The sequence below is a fragment of the Anabrus simplex genome, chromosome 2, assembly GCF_040414725.1.
Source record: "Anabrus simplex isolate iqAnaSimp1 chromosome 2, ASM4041472v1, whole genome shotgun sequence".
NCBI lineage: Eukaryota > Metazoa > Arthropoda > Insecta > Orthoptera > Tettigoniidae > Anabrus > Anabrus simplex.
In genome coordinates this window covers 1,203,767,588-1,203,781,743 of record NC_090266.1, presented here as the reverse complement: position 1 = coordinate 1,203,781,743, position 14,156 = coordinate 1,203,767,588, and positions in this window count along the sequence as shown.

Sequence of the window (14,156 nt, the reverse complement as noted above, 5' to 3'; positions counted from 1 at the left end):
TACATTCCAGGAGCAATCTGCATTCTTTACAGGGCCTCTATTTATACTTTGTTGCCCCAGTTGAAGTGCAAATCACCATCCATAACGCCTAATTTCAGTGTAACAAGCCCAACATATGTCTCCTTTGTACGTCGTCGCATATCGATCCATCGAATGATTCGTTGTTGTTTTGAGTCAAACCATGAAGATATTTGGACAGCATGTTTGGGCCACAAAGTCCCTCATATATGGATTTCACAGCATAGAGAACTTTTAATGGTATACCAGGTTTATATTTTAGTTGTCGAGCTGATTTCTGCCTTTGGCTCGCTGGTATGAAAACCAGGTGTCCTTCCCTTGGGACACCTGCGATGTGTTGACCTCCCTTTAGTGGCTGTCAAGTGATAAATGTTTGCCCACATGGGCATTCCTAATCTCTTGTATGTTGCTTGTAGTATAACGCAGGGCTGTGCGAAAGTAGGTTTGGAAATTATCCTTTCCCTCCCAATTTCTTTTCCTGGGCCAGTTTACTGAGTGATGTCCCAAAACGCTTTTGATAGCGCCCAACACGTTCCAGATTATTTACTGTTTTACCGTTATATGGATCAGATTCAACTACACACTTGTAACTTTTTAATTCCCCATCTCCGTAGAAATCAACATATTCTAATCGTTTGGTTTCCCTGGAAGGAATAATTTTTTTAGATCCAAGTTTTGCTGAGTAAGATGCAGATTCCTTAACATCATGCGAGTGGTTCTTCCAAACTACACAGTTCTTTGACATAACTTCAACGTCAAGCACTTAACCAGTATCAAGAGACTGATACTGCTGCCCGTGATCAAATGAATCACACCCACAAACACAAAGTAAAGTGAAGAGTACAAAGCATTTTAAGAGAAAATAGATGCAGTTTCACTTCTGAAAATTTAAAACTGTGTTTTGTAATCCAAGCTTAGATAATATATGTAAGAAGGCTAAATTTCTGTTTTGTGACTTTCCTTCAAATTGTTGTGTAGCATGTATGTAATCCATACTTTACTCCATGATTTAAGAATTTTTAGCCCATAGCCATTTTCAATACATATAATTCCCAGCCCTGATCATGATGACGATGATCATGATGATGATAAATAACAAAGAATAATATACATCAATAAATGTTATTGATTATTAATTTTATGACATTTCTAGCCTAGTAGATGTCAGAACCAACCAATACTCTATAATCCAATGTATTCCTCACCTTGTACATTTGCATAACTATCTTCCATTGACCTGCTCGCAGCAGTTGTCTTTCAAGGGCAGTATACCCTTCCTTGCCAAAAGCAGACTTAGCTACAGAAAGCAGAACTTCAGACTGGGAATGGGGACAACACATATTAGTCACACGAAGTGCACTTGTCCAGTCCTCGCAGTTCATGTACCTACAGCATATAAAGAAATTGTGTAAGGTACATAAAAATATCAAAGAAAAGGTAGATTAAGTGCATAACAATTCTGTTTATATATGCTCCAATAAAAAATTAAAATATTCAATGGAATAATAAAATATCTATTCAACTTTTAAAAAGTAAATTTTTATAAACAACATTTCAAAATAATTCGCATTGATTAAGATGTATATTCATATTCCATTTCAAAAATATTCTCATAATACAAAGGTATAGCAGGTAAATGTAATCATACATACATACATACATTTATTGAACATAACAGGCGACTTCGCCCCAATACATGTTCACATGCAATAATAATAATAATAATAATAATAATAATAATAATAATAATAATAATAATAATAATAATAATAATAGTAATAATAATAATAATAATAACGATAAAATGAATAATAAATAATAATAATAATAAAATGGATAATAATAATAATAATAATAATAATAAGGATAATAAATAATAAGAATAATTAGCAGTCATTAGCTGAAGCAGTTCACTCACTCAGTGTTCATCCAGTGTCCTTATTATGCTCTGTACTTGCGTCACATTCTTGTTACTGACCTACACCTGATCAATAATCAAACAACAACACTCAGCATTTCAGCACTTGCATTCCAGCTAACTTTAAAACAAACAGACCATGCAATCCTGTCCTCTTACCCAACTCCACCTAACTAAGTACTCAGTCCCTATATTCCCTAATCCATTAGAATTTTAACATACTATCCCCTTCCCTTATACAGATAACTATTCCACCCCCCCTATTCCCCTGCCCACCCTCTAACTCACTCTCCTTCATTTTACTCTCGCAGGCCTTTTTTGTCGCGCAAAAATACCTGTTCAATTCACCCCCTTTTTCCCATTGTTTAATAATCCATCTCAGTATTGCGTTCTCATCCCCTCTCCCCAATATTTCCCGATGCTCGGCACTCAATAATCCATGTCTTAACCCCCTCGTTCCCTCACAGTCTCTTAGCAAGTGAAACTCATCATTCACATCTCCACAAAGTACACACCTTGTCTTATCCCTCCCCTGTAACCAGCCTGTATTCCTTGGCAAACCTAAAAGCCACCACATCATCCCATATCGTTTTGACCTATCGACGTATCTAATATTCAACCCTGCTATCTCCTCTATTTTCGTCAAAACAGTCAGCGAATTTCTTAGTCTGCTTTCCCCCAATAATTTCTGCCTATGGATATCTCTAATTCTCCTTTCCAGTATATTCATCCCTCTCACTTCTGTCTTTGACCAAACCTCCCCCCACAGGTGTCCTAATCCTATCCTCTCTAAATATCCCTTTATTTTTTCTAACCATCCACCCTTATACATGCTCTTAAATTGCTGTACATATGCTGCCTGTAATACTCTCCCACCTTCCTGTCTTTTTAAATTCATCCAGTATCTAACTATTCTTTTCACACCCTCTGATTCCAAATCCTCCCCACACATTAATTCCGCCCCTACATTTGCTGTACACCTCGGTAAGCCCATCACTAACTTAGCAAAACTACTAACAATCCTTCTTAGTTCCTCTCTTTTCTCATCCAGCCCCCAAACTTCTGCTCCGTATAATACCCTCCCAACGATTACCGACCTGAACACGAGTCTCAGTGTTTTATAACTGATCTCCGGGTACTTGAGTAGCAAATTTCTGACTGAGGCTAAGGCTGCCAATCCTCTATATTTCACTCTTTTGATCTGGTCACTCCAAGTTCCTTTATCATTGAAAATAACTCCTAGATATTCCAACTTCCTTACCTGTTCCAATCTTTCTCCCTGAATTACCCAATTCCCTTCTATCTTTCTTCTTTTGTCCACCTGTACTACCAATATTTTAGACTTATTTCCATTAATTTTCAATCCCCATTTCCTGGCAAATAGCATCACTGACTCTAAGGCCCTATTCATCGCCCCTGAAGTTAGCGTCATCAATAACACATCATCCGCAAATATCAGTCCTGGTACTTCCAAACCATTAATTACTGGTACAGCCCAATTTTCTGCCCCAAACCCCTCTAAAATATCGTTGATAAATAAAATAAACAGTATTGGCGATAACTTGCATCCTTGTTTTAAACCCACCTTGGACTCTAATGGTCCACTCATTCTCCCTTCTCCCAATTTTACACAAAACCTGACGTCCCTATATATTCCTTCCACTGCCCTCAACATCTTCTCCGAAATCCCTAACCTACCTAATTTCTCTAGTAGGGCCTCTCTATTCACCTTGTCAAAAGCTTTCTCAAAATCTATTGCTGCTACATAAACCGTACTTCTAGCCATATTCTTATACTTTTCTAAAATAGTCTTTACTATCATTATATTATCCACTGTTCTTTTCTTTTTCCTAAATCCCCCTTGGTAATCTGTCAAAATTTCATTTTCTTCCGCCCACCCGCTTATTCTGTTCGCTAGCACCCCAGTATATATTTTACTCAAAGAATCCAACAGAGATATACCTCTATAACTGTTCACATTGTTCCTACTACCCTTCCCCTTGTATATAGGGCATATAATTCCTGTTTCCCATTCCTTAGGGTAATTTCCTCCCTCAAATATCCTATTGAATAGTTTAACCATGCCCTCTATCATTATCTCATTTTTACTAATTTCCTTCCAAAACTTGTTATTTATACCATTACACCCCCCGGCCGACTTCGCTCTGGCTCTGCTTATCACTCTCCGGATTTCCTCTCTTGTGATTTCTTTATCCAGGTCATAAATTGCCACTCCCCTATTCCTCCAAATTACTTCTTCTCCCGAACCTCTCCATCTATCACCCCCCTTTTTTCCTAGTAATTCATCAAAGTGCCTGACCCATTGCACTTCCTCAATACTCGTTCTGTCTATATTCCTTCCACCCTTAATAATTCTATTAATCTTATCCCAAACTCTCTCAAAATTGTTTGTCTTGCAGTCATTATTTATGGCTTCCATTTGTTCCTCTACCCACGCCTTTTTTGTCTCAGAGATTCTCTTTTTATACTCCTTCCTCAATCTACAGAAAAACTCCCTTTCTTGGCTCCCACCTTTCCTTCTATATTCTCCTAACGCGTCCATCACCTTCCTCCGCAATCCTTCACACTCCCTATTAAACCATTCTTCTCCCTCTTTCTTATTTCCTTTTCTAGCTTTCACCTTCTGCGCTATCATCTTTATTGGATGTAGCAACAATTCCAAGGCTTTATCAGTATTATTCTCTTCTAACGCCCCTTCCCACCCATATTTCAGAAGATGTAGCTCCTCCTTTACTACCCTATTCCAATCCCGGCCCACCTTCTCTGTCCATTTATACTTATTATAACCACTCCCTCGTTTATCATTTGTCTCATCTTCCTTCATTGTACACTTCTCTTCCTCCCTTTTCAGCATAACCCTCACCGGGAAATGGTGTGATTCAATCCAATCTCCTATTTCCATACTTACAACTTCCTCAATCATCCCTTCCGAACTTAAAACCATATCTATCACACTACCCCCCTTCTCCGTAACATATGTCAATTTCCCCGTCCTGTCACCCTCTATCCACCCATTCAGAATATACAAATTTCCCACAGCACACATCTCTAGGAGCTTCTCTCCATAACTATTTGTAATTTTGTCCTCACTCCTTCTACTTTCCAACAAACACATTCCATCCTCCCTACTATAAACTGGGCTCTGTTCTCCTATTCTCGCGTTCCAATCCCCAAATAACAACATATCCTCCTCACCTGGATACATTCCCCTTATCCTACCAATATCCACCAATAACTCTTCAAAAAAATATTTATTTGCATATGCTGAATTACTAGGGTGGCAGTAAACAAAAGCTAGATTTATTTTCTTCCTCCTTCCCTCACTCCCTCCCAAATTCAATCTCAGCCATATGGTTTCCATCATATCGGTCTCTATATCCTCTACTCTTTCACTAATTTCTTCCCTAATTAGAACTATCATCCCTCCTGGTGCTCGTCCCTTATTCCTCTCTTTTCTTCTATATTTATATTTTATCTCAAACCCCTTCCATGAAATCTCCCTCCCTGTTTCCAACCACGTCTCCAAGAGTGCCACAACATCAAAACTTTCAATTACTTCCCGAACTTTCTTGTTTCCTAATTTGTTCCTTAGTCCCTCAATATTCACACATCCTATCTTCCAATATAGTTATAACTTTCCCTCCCTCCCTTCTAGGTCTCCCCCTCTATTCTTACTTCTAGTATTTATCGACCTCTCTACCTCTGTATCCTCCATCCCTTTACGTACTTTTCCCCATATGTCTTTTAAGCTCTTACTTCTGACTTTACTCATAATTTTTTTACCTTCTTGTCGATCTGTCTCCTCTTGACCTTTCTTGTTCACTACACCACTGCACCCTGCTCTCACCCCTTCTTGCTGCTCACCCCCACTCACCCCCTCACTATTTTGGACTTCTGAATCCACCTTCCTTTGTCCTTTCTTGCTCACTGCACCTCTACACTCTACTCTCCCAGTTTCTTGCTGCTCACTCTCACCGTCCACTTCACTATCTTGATCTTCTGTCTCCCGGCTGCACTGCCCATTCTCTTCCGAGATGCTCTGCTCTCCTGCCACGTCCCTCCTCCTCTTCTTTTCTTCTTTCTTCTTCCCATCTTGCCTTGTTCTCTCACCACCCTCAACCCTCTCGTTTTCGTCCATTTCCTTTAGCTTCGTCACTGAATGTACTCTAACCCATCGCCCGTTTGTCACCTCCAACCTCAGACCTCTTATTCGGGCCTTTAGCCCCTGGTTCCTCGCTCTCCATAGGTGCCTATTCAAGATCTTCATATTTTCACTTCCTTCTCTTCCCATGTCTCCTTTCACCCCTATTTTCAGCCCTTGTAAATTCTTGCTGTTACTTAACACAGTTTCTGCCATTAAGGTTGAGAACCATTTAACCCTAATTGGCCTCCGACCTTTGATTTTACCAACTCTCTCTACATCATCTATGTCTATCTCACTAAAGTTTATCTTCATTGCATCACGTATAACTTCCACCACCTTATATATCAGCTCAATCTTGCTCTCTCTCGCCCCTTCCTCAACTCCATATATAAATATGGCTTTTTTCAATCTCTCCTGCCTGTACCCCTCCGCTTCTTTCTTCATCTTCATCACCTCCTCTTTCAGATGTTTCACTTCCCCTCTCAATAACTCGATTTCTTTCTCGTTATTGACCACTCTCCTGCTCGATTCCTCTGTCTTCGTTTCAAGCCATTTCTTCATGTTCCCTATCTCCTTTCTCTGCTCCTCCATCATGTCCTTTATTTCCTGCACCTTATCCCATTGACACTTTTCCTGCATAACTTCACTTACAACCACCCTGAGTGCGGCCAAATCCTCCGTACTATATTTTCCACTGGTATTTGGGCCTGGGTTTACTTCCACCCCCCCAATAACCAGTAGCACTGCTATCACTGTCACCACCAGCACCGCTTCACTCATTTTCAATCCGTCCGTACTTATCACCAATCCACTCCTGGTCTCCTTCTTCTGCCTTGCCTGCCATTTCCCAATAGCGGCCCGGTACTGTTCAATGCCGACCATGTTTACAGCACGCACTTCACTACGCAACCTCTCTCCCCGACCGCTCGAGCTAGACTCGAGGTAAATGTAATCAGTTTATAACAATCACATCATTGTTATTATTAGACTCAGAATATTTATTTTGTAAATGCAGTGTTTTCTCCAGTGGCAAAATCATAAAAAATGCACATATAAATATTTACACAGACCATAATACTCATAATATTTTTTCCTGCTGAGTTCTTACTTCCTCCTGCCATGACCTCATTTTACATTTGAATGAATGCACATCTTTTGGGAAAGGGTTGAAGATGTCCCTTGGTAAGCTGTTTCATTCTCTTTCCCCCTTCCAACAAATGAATATTTCCCCCAGTTATTGTGCCACTGACTTAACCTTATCTTAAACTCATGATCAAACCTACACCTATAAACTTCTTTATTCTTGCCATCTCTTTTACCTCCCTGCTTGCTCCTTTCAACATCTACATTACCATGTTCAGTGACTTAAATGCTTTTTCTTGATGATATACCCCATATGTCTTTCCCAGTAAAAATTACCACCCCCTAATGTGACCCCTAAGTACCTACAATTGTCTTCAAAGTTTTACTTCCCCCCTATTTTGTAAATGCTCACTTTCCTGTAGGTTTTGTTTCCAAAGCTAATTGCTTGACTCTTTTCAACATTAATTTTCATCCCTTTAATTCTGAGTCCAAATATGTATTTTGTTCAGATTCTCCTGCAATATTTGACATGCGTCTACAACTAAATCATCTGCAAATAGTCTGGTTAGTGAGTTCAAACCTTCTTATATGTTTATTAATATTGAATTTTCACGTTACGGATGGGATCCGGTTGGCCATTTTTGTTCTGTACTTAACATCTCTTCAACACGTATTAAATGTACGTAACACGACCTAATAGGCTGAAAGTCGGTTTCGATTCTAATATGTTTTCTACAAAATTAAGAATGTAAAGATACTGGTTTACTGCCCTGTGGTACATCCCTGTCCACTTTCTGAGGTTCTGATATGACACATCTCCCTTACCCTCTGCTTCCTGTCCTTAAGGAAACCTTTCACCCAATCTACTACATTCCTGTCCAGTCCTAATTTTCTAATTTTCTTGATATGTATATCATGGTTTACTCTGTCAAAGGCTTTAGACAAGCCTATTGCTATACAATCCAGCTGTTTGCACTTGTCCAAAACCTCTGACACATTTAGTTGGAAACCAGCAAGCTCAGCTCTGCAAGATTATCCTGCCCTGAAACCAAACTGCCTAGTGTTAAGCCAACATTCCATTCTTCAAGTATGACCACATTATTCAGACAATGATCAAATACAAATCTCAAGTAAGGTGTAATAGCCCATCCCATTTTCTACAACCATTCCCCGCTAATGCCATCAACTTCTGCAGATTTTCTTGCTCCTAATGCTTTAATTTACTTATAAATGTCACTGTTATTGACCATCAGAAGTACAAAATTAGAGCAATTTCCCATTTCTTATTCTGAATCTGCCCCTTCCCCTAGAATCCCAAATATAGCAATATATTGTTTATTGAAAAGCTTTGCCTTTCCACCATCATCGGTTATGAACCCTTCTGTCTTCCCTTTTAGATCTGGAATTTCATTCTTTACCCCATTCTCTATTCTAATATGGCTATAAATATTTCTCAGCGTGTTCTTATAACCCTGCCCCCCGTTACCAGCTTACACAAAAATAAATTCTTTGCCTTCATTTATACCCTAATTAATTTGCTTTGTAGCAATTTCAGTTTTTAATCTTTTATCATCCCTATCAGAGTATGATGGGTCATTTTTTCCGCAAACTGTTTTAGTCAGCACATACACTCTTTTCCTTCCAGAATTAGATTTCTGAGTCCACCCCATAGCAATTCTACGCTTTGTCCATTTATCCACTTAATTATTTATTTTTGCAATTGTAATAGTTGTAAAATGTGTAAATTGGCTTTACCCTCAAGATTGACTGTGTGTAATATACAAAAAAAATGAGCTAAAACTAATAAGAACTTATTTGTTTGTTTTTTACGCACAAGATTGACTGTATGATTGACTGTTCCTTGTTTGTTTTCTGTATGTGTGTTTTAAGTGAAAGATTATTTGTTTGTTTTCTGTGTGTGTTTTTTAAGTGAAAGGTCATTTGTTTATTTTCTGTATGTGTGTTTTAAGTAAAAGGTGTTAACGATTTTCAGGTTGTTTGTTTTCGGCAATTTTATTATGTGTACATCATTTATCCTGTAAAGATATTTTCTTTATAACTTTAGGGGCACGGTTTAGTCGCACGTGTTGATTTTGGTAAGATGATTCTGGTAGTTCCCGGTTGCATCAGAAAGGAAATATCTGGAAACTATGAAAGGAATTTTCTCACCAAGTTCTCTGGGCTCTCATTGGCCAAAATACAACCCATTCCTAAAGGCGAATGTAAGATCTGCGGGTGCGCTTATTGGTTATTTCTCGTTGGCATCACTTTCGGCTGTTGGCCACTTGGCCAGAGCCAAGCTTGTTCCCGTCGTCTTTGTTGTTGGACCGGAGAAGTGGGAAGGGGTCTCCTCTATCTGATGGGTCCCCCGACCCCCCGAGGTGAACATTAATTAGTTCATATTTTGGGCTTTAACGTTCAAATGTAGTTTTTAAATTTATATTTCCTTTGCCCAACAGAGTTTGCCTGGGATTTCTTCCGTTCGCTAATTTTAATTTCAAATGACTTAGTCTTCGCGGCTAGTCATACCCATTTTGTTTTAGAGGCATTCCCCTTTTCTTTTTGGCTTTATAAACTAACTGTATAGTAATTATGTAAAATTTCATTTCCCTTTTGTTGTTTAATTGTGTAAGACAGGTAAATTTTAAATTTCCCTCGGGTTTGCCTCTAGTAACGCTGTTTCGTCTTAGCGTACTCCCATTCAGGATAAGCTCCTTCTTCTGAAGAGATTTAGAAAAGGCAACTACCTGATCGGGCTCGGAGTTAAGATTTTAATAATTAACCACATTTCGGTTTCTTCTTTATTTCTAAATGTGTAGGTGTAGCTTGTTAATGTGTGTCTTTGTTTAAACGTATTTGATTGAATTATTTCTTCATATTGTTTTTAAAATTATCGCCGTGAAACTTGTACTCTTGGTATTATTCATTTCTCTAAATTTGCCGTGTTAACCGTAACTTGCGTAATGTTCTTTTCCAGTTATCATTTCAGTAAATGTAGTACTTAATAGGGATGTATAGAACTAGCACCGATAGAGCGCACTGCTGTTTTACTGGGTAAGCGCAATGCGCTCTTCATTTGTCTCCTGTGTACTCATGCCGCTTAATATCCACGAATTTAAGTTGCTTAAATTGTTACTTTCGTGACTATGTCGAGCTGTTGCAGTGTTCCTCTTTGAAAATATCAGGGAAGCTCATTTTCGTTTCACCAGTTTCCACAAAATAAAAAATGAGGAAGAAATGGTTACATGCTATTAGAAGGAAAAATTTCGGTGAGAAGAATCTGACCGAAAGTATTAAAGGGTGTTCCTATTATTTTTAACCCGGTGACTTCACGAAAATTTTGTTAGGCAAGTGCGATTTACGAAGGGGAATAATTCCTATTTTCTACGGATAAACTGATTAGGCATTTTGATAACATCCACCGAATTTATGCGTTTGAATTTAAAGGTGAGAGAGCAAGATTAAAACCGGGCGCTGTTCCATCGCTTTTTCCGTCGACCACGAACACAACGAAAACAGTGAAGAGGCCGTACACCAAAAATTTGCCTGATTACCACGATAAGCCTACAATATCGGAATATGCCGAAATAACCTCCCTTGAAGTACGGGAAGAAATCGTGAATATACCCGAAGAAGTGAATGTTACATTTCTCACTCCCATTTTCGAAGACACCAGCATTCAAAATATTCTACAGGTAATTTGGTTGTTGAGCAAGCAATGCGTAATCGTGATGCCATATTGCTTTATACAGGGTTTGTAGACGTCCAACATCGTAATTTGGTGTTTGCTGTTCTGGGAGAAAACAGGTATAATTTACAGATATTCCCTCCTGAACCCAGACTGTGTTTCTTCTTGACTGTTAAGGAAGCTTAAAGACAACAAATCTGACAAAGAACTAGGCCTTAAATTCGGAATCCATAAAACTATTGTTGGGAGAAATTTAATGTTTGGATTAATTTCATGTACTGCCAATTTAAAGAGTTGAACATTTGGCCTGATAGAGAAAATATCCTTGAAAACAGCCCCCTTAATTTTAGACATAAATGCCCCTCGACTAGAGTTATAACTGGTGCAATTGAGATTATACATAGCAAAACTTGTTCCAAGTAATAATAATAATAATAATAATAATAATAATAATAATAATAATAATAATAATAATAATAATAATAATGATAATAATAATAATAATAATAATGTTATTTGCTTTACGTACCACTAACTACTTTTACGGTCTTTGGAGACGCCGAGGTGCCGGAATTTAGTCCCGCAGTTCTTTTACGTGCCAGTAAATCTACCGACACGAGGCTGTCGTATTTGAGCACCTTCAAATACCACCGGAGTGAGCCAGGATCGAACCTGCCAAGTTGGGGTTAGAAGGCCAGCGCCTTAACCGTCTGAGCGACTCAGCTCGGCACTTGTTCCAAGGGCAAACATTCCACTTTCATAGGCTAACTGGCCTCAACCGTTTGGTAGGGCGATGCTGAAAGGTTTATATATTTTGGCTGCATGTTTCTGAACACTGAATAATGCCAGTCTTGGGCAAGTGTTCTAATGCGTAGCTTACAGCAGCAATATGCTTACAACATGCCTTGGGGCCTGCTTCAGCAAAACGTTCACATTCCCCTCTTATAATATCACGAGGTAATCCTAAAATAAACACATCATAGGTCTTATGTTTTGTGTACTCGGATTTCACAGCACTGCATTTTAGAATTTCAACCTTTTATAAACAAAACAAACTTTCCACTGAAAAGTCTGTATCCAACATAACACAATGATTTGTAATTGGAAACAGGTATTCCATCTATTTCCGATTTTCTAAATGCGAAATAATCCATCAGATGCAAATTTGTGATAGTGATCTTCACCTTATGGCTGATGGTCAAATATTCAAAGGAACGGGCACTGGGAAACTCAAGATTATTTACATGCCTTTGGTGGTGTACAGAGGCTGTATCTGCAGTTTCATGTAAGCCATCAACCTTAAAAAATACACGAATCGAAGTCTATAAGCAAGGGGAGCAAGTGGATGTTTAAATATCTATTTATGATTTATGTCTTGTGGAGGTATATTTATATATTTATCAATGTACAATGTCCGCCTCTGTGGTGTAGTGGTTAGCGTGATTAGCTGACACCCCCGGAGGTCCGGGTTCGATTCCCGGCTCTGCCACGAAAATTTGAAAAGTGGTACGAGGGCTGGAACGGGGTCCACTCAGCCTCGGGAGGTCAACTGAGTAGAGGTAGGTTCGATTCCCACCTCAGCCATCCTCGAAGTGGTTTTCCGTGGTTTCCCACTTCTCCTCCAGGCGAATGCCGGGATGGTACCTAACTTAAGGCCACGGCCGCTTCCTTCCCTCTTCCTTGTCTATCCCTTCCGATCTTCAGCATAGCAGGTGAGGCCGCCTGGGCGAGGTACTGGTCATTCTCCCCAGTTGTATCCCCCGACCAAGAGTCTGAAGCTCCAGGACACTGCCCTTGAGGCGGTAGAGGTGGGATCCCTCGCTGAGTCCGAGGGAAAAGCCGAACGTGGAGGGTAAACAGATGATGATGATGATGATGATGATGATGATGATGATCAATGTACAATACTCAAGTAATTGTTATCTTAAGGAAAAGGCATGCTGACTCCTATCTAATTACCGCTGTACCGGTACTAATTCTTCCTTCCTCCCACTAGTTTTAGCGTTTCTGGTCCGTAGCTCATTTTGCAGCTGTTCAAGGCTTAAACGCTGAAAATCGTCCGTAATATACCAGGGGATATACCTATACAATTAATGAATATAGTCTTGTAGTAAAACTAGAGAAGATACAATCGGCTTTAGCTCAGAAAAGTCGGTCACATTCTATACATTACTCGCAGCTGACTGGGATAAACATAAGACGATCGCCTTGCGCTTACCCAGTAGTACACGAGCGCTATCTGGCGCGAACTTTCTCTGCCTACATCCCTATTAGAACCACCGTTAATTTCGTTTTGCTGGCAACTCAATACCTTCTCACGGCCCGGTAGGGTCCCAACCGCTTCCCATCTCCGTTCTTTTCGTTGTCATGTTGGCTAACCTGGTAGTTATATTCTGATGTTGTTTTGAGTACGTATCGTGTGTGAGTGTTCGATTTTATTTGATCTAATCTCAAAGTCATCATTTATCTTAATAGTGTTTATTATTATTTTATTTCTTATGCTGTGTAATTCCGGTGGTTACATAATGATAGCAGAGCCTTTGGTTGTAGACGAAAAGGACCTTAACGGTAATGCTGCTAACTAACCTAAAATAACCTAAAGCATTATCTTGTACAGCTGTTTCTTGTTGTCAACATGTCTCGGGCTATCTCTAACCCTTTCCGTGTAAGGAAGGAGGAATTAATTTACGAACTTCGTATTCGTAATTAATATTCGGCAGGAATTGTTAGAGATGACACGAGTCTGTTGAGACAGTCTCTTGATTTACCGGTAACTATTCCTGCGTTAACGACAGACGAGTGGTGCACATCTTTGGCAATCATTAGAGACAAATTTTCAGAATTTAACGCAATCCTTTTGTCCTTCTGTTCCTCCGTGCCTTCTCATTTTCAATTAACACGTGTGAAAGACAAACTGCAGCACTTGCAGATCGGATTCACGACTTGTTAGCACATAATTTGTCAGCAGATGAGCGACAGGGGTGTGAATCCTTAATAACACAATTTTCTCGCATTTTTGATAAAATCGTAGGCTTGCTCGAAGGGAACGAGTTGCCTAATCCAGTCCTGAAGCTCAATTATATATGCCGCTTTAATCATCTGAAAGTGAAATATTTTCTGTATCTACTGCTTCTCAAACTTGCACTGTGGTCATTAATGATAATGTTCCCCTGAGATTTTCTTCTGCTCTCTTTACCAGTGCTTCTGTGCCTGTAAGTAATGCATGTAATGATTCTTCTACACAGGTTGGTATACCTAATAATATTCCTATGGCGCCTGGGGTT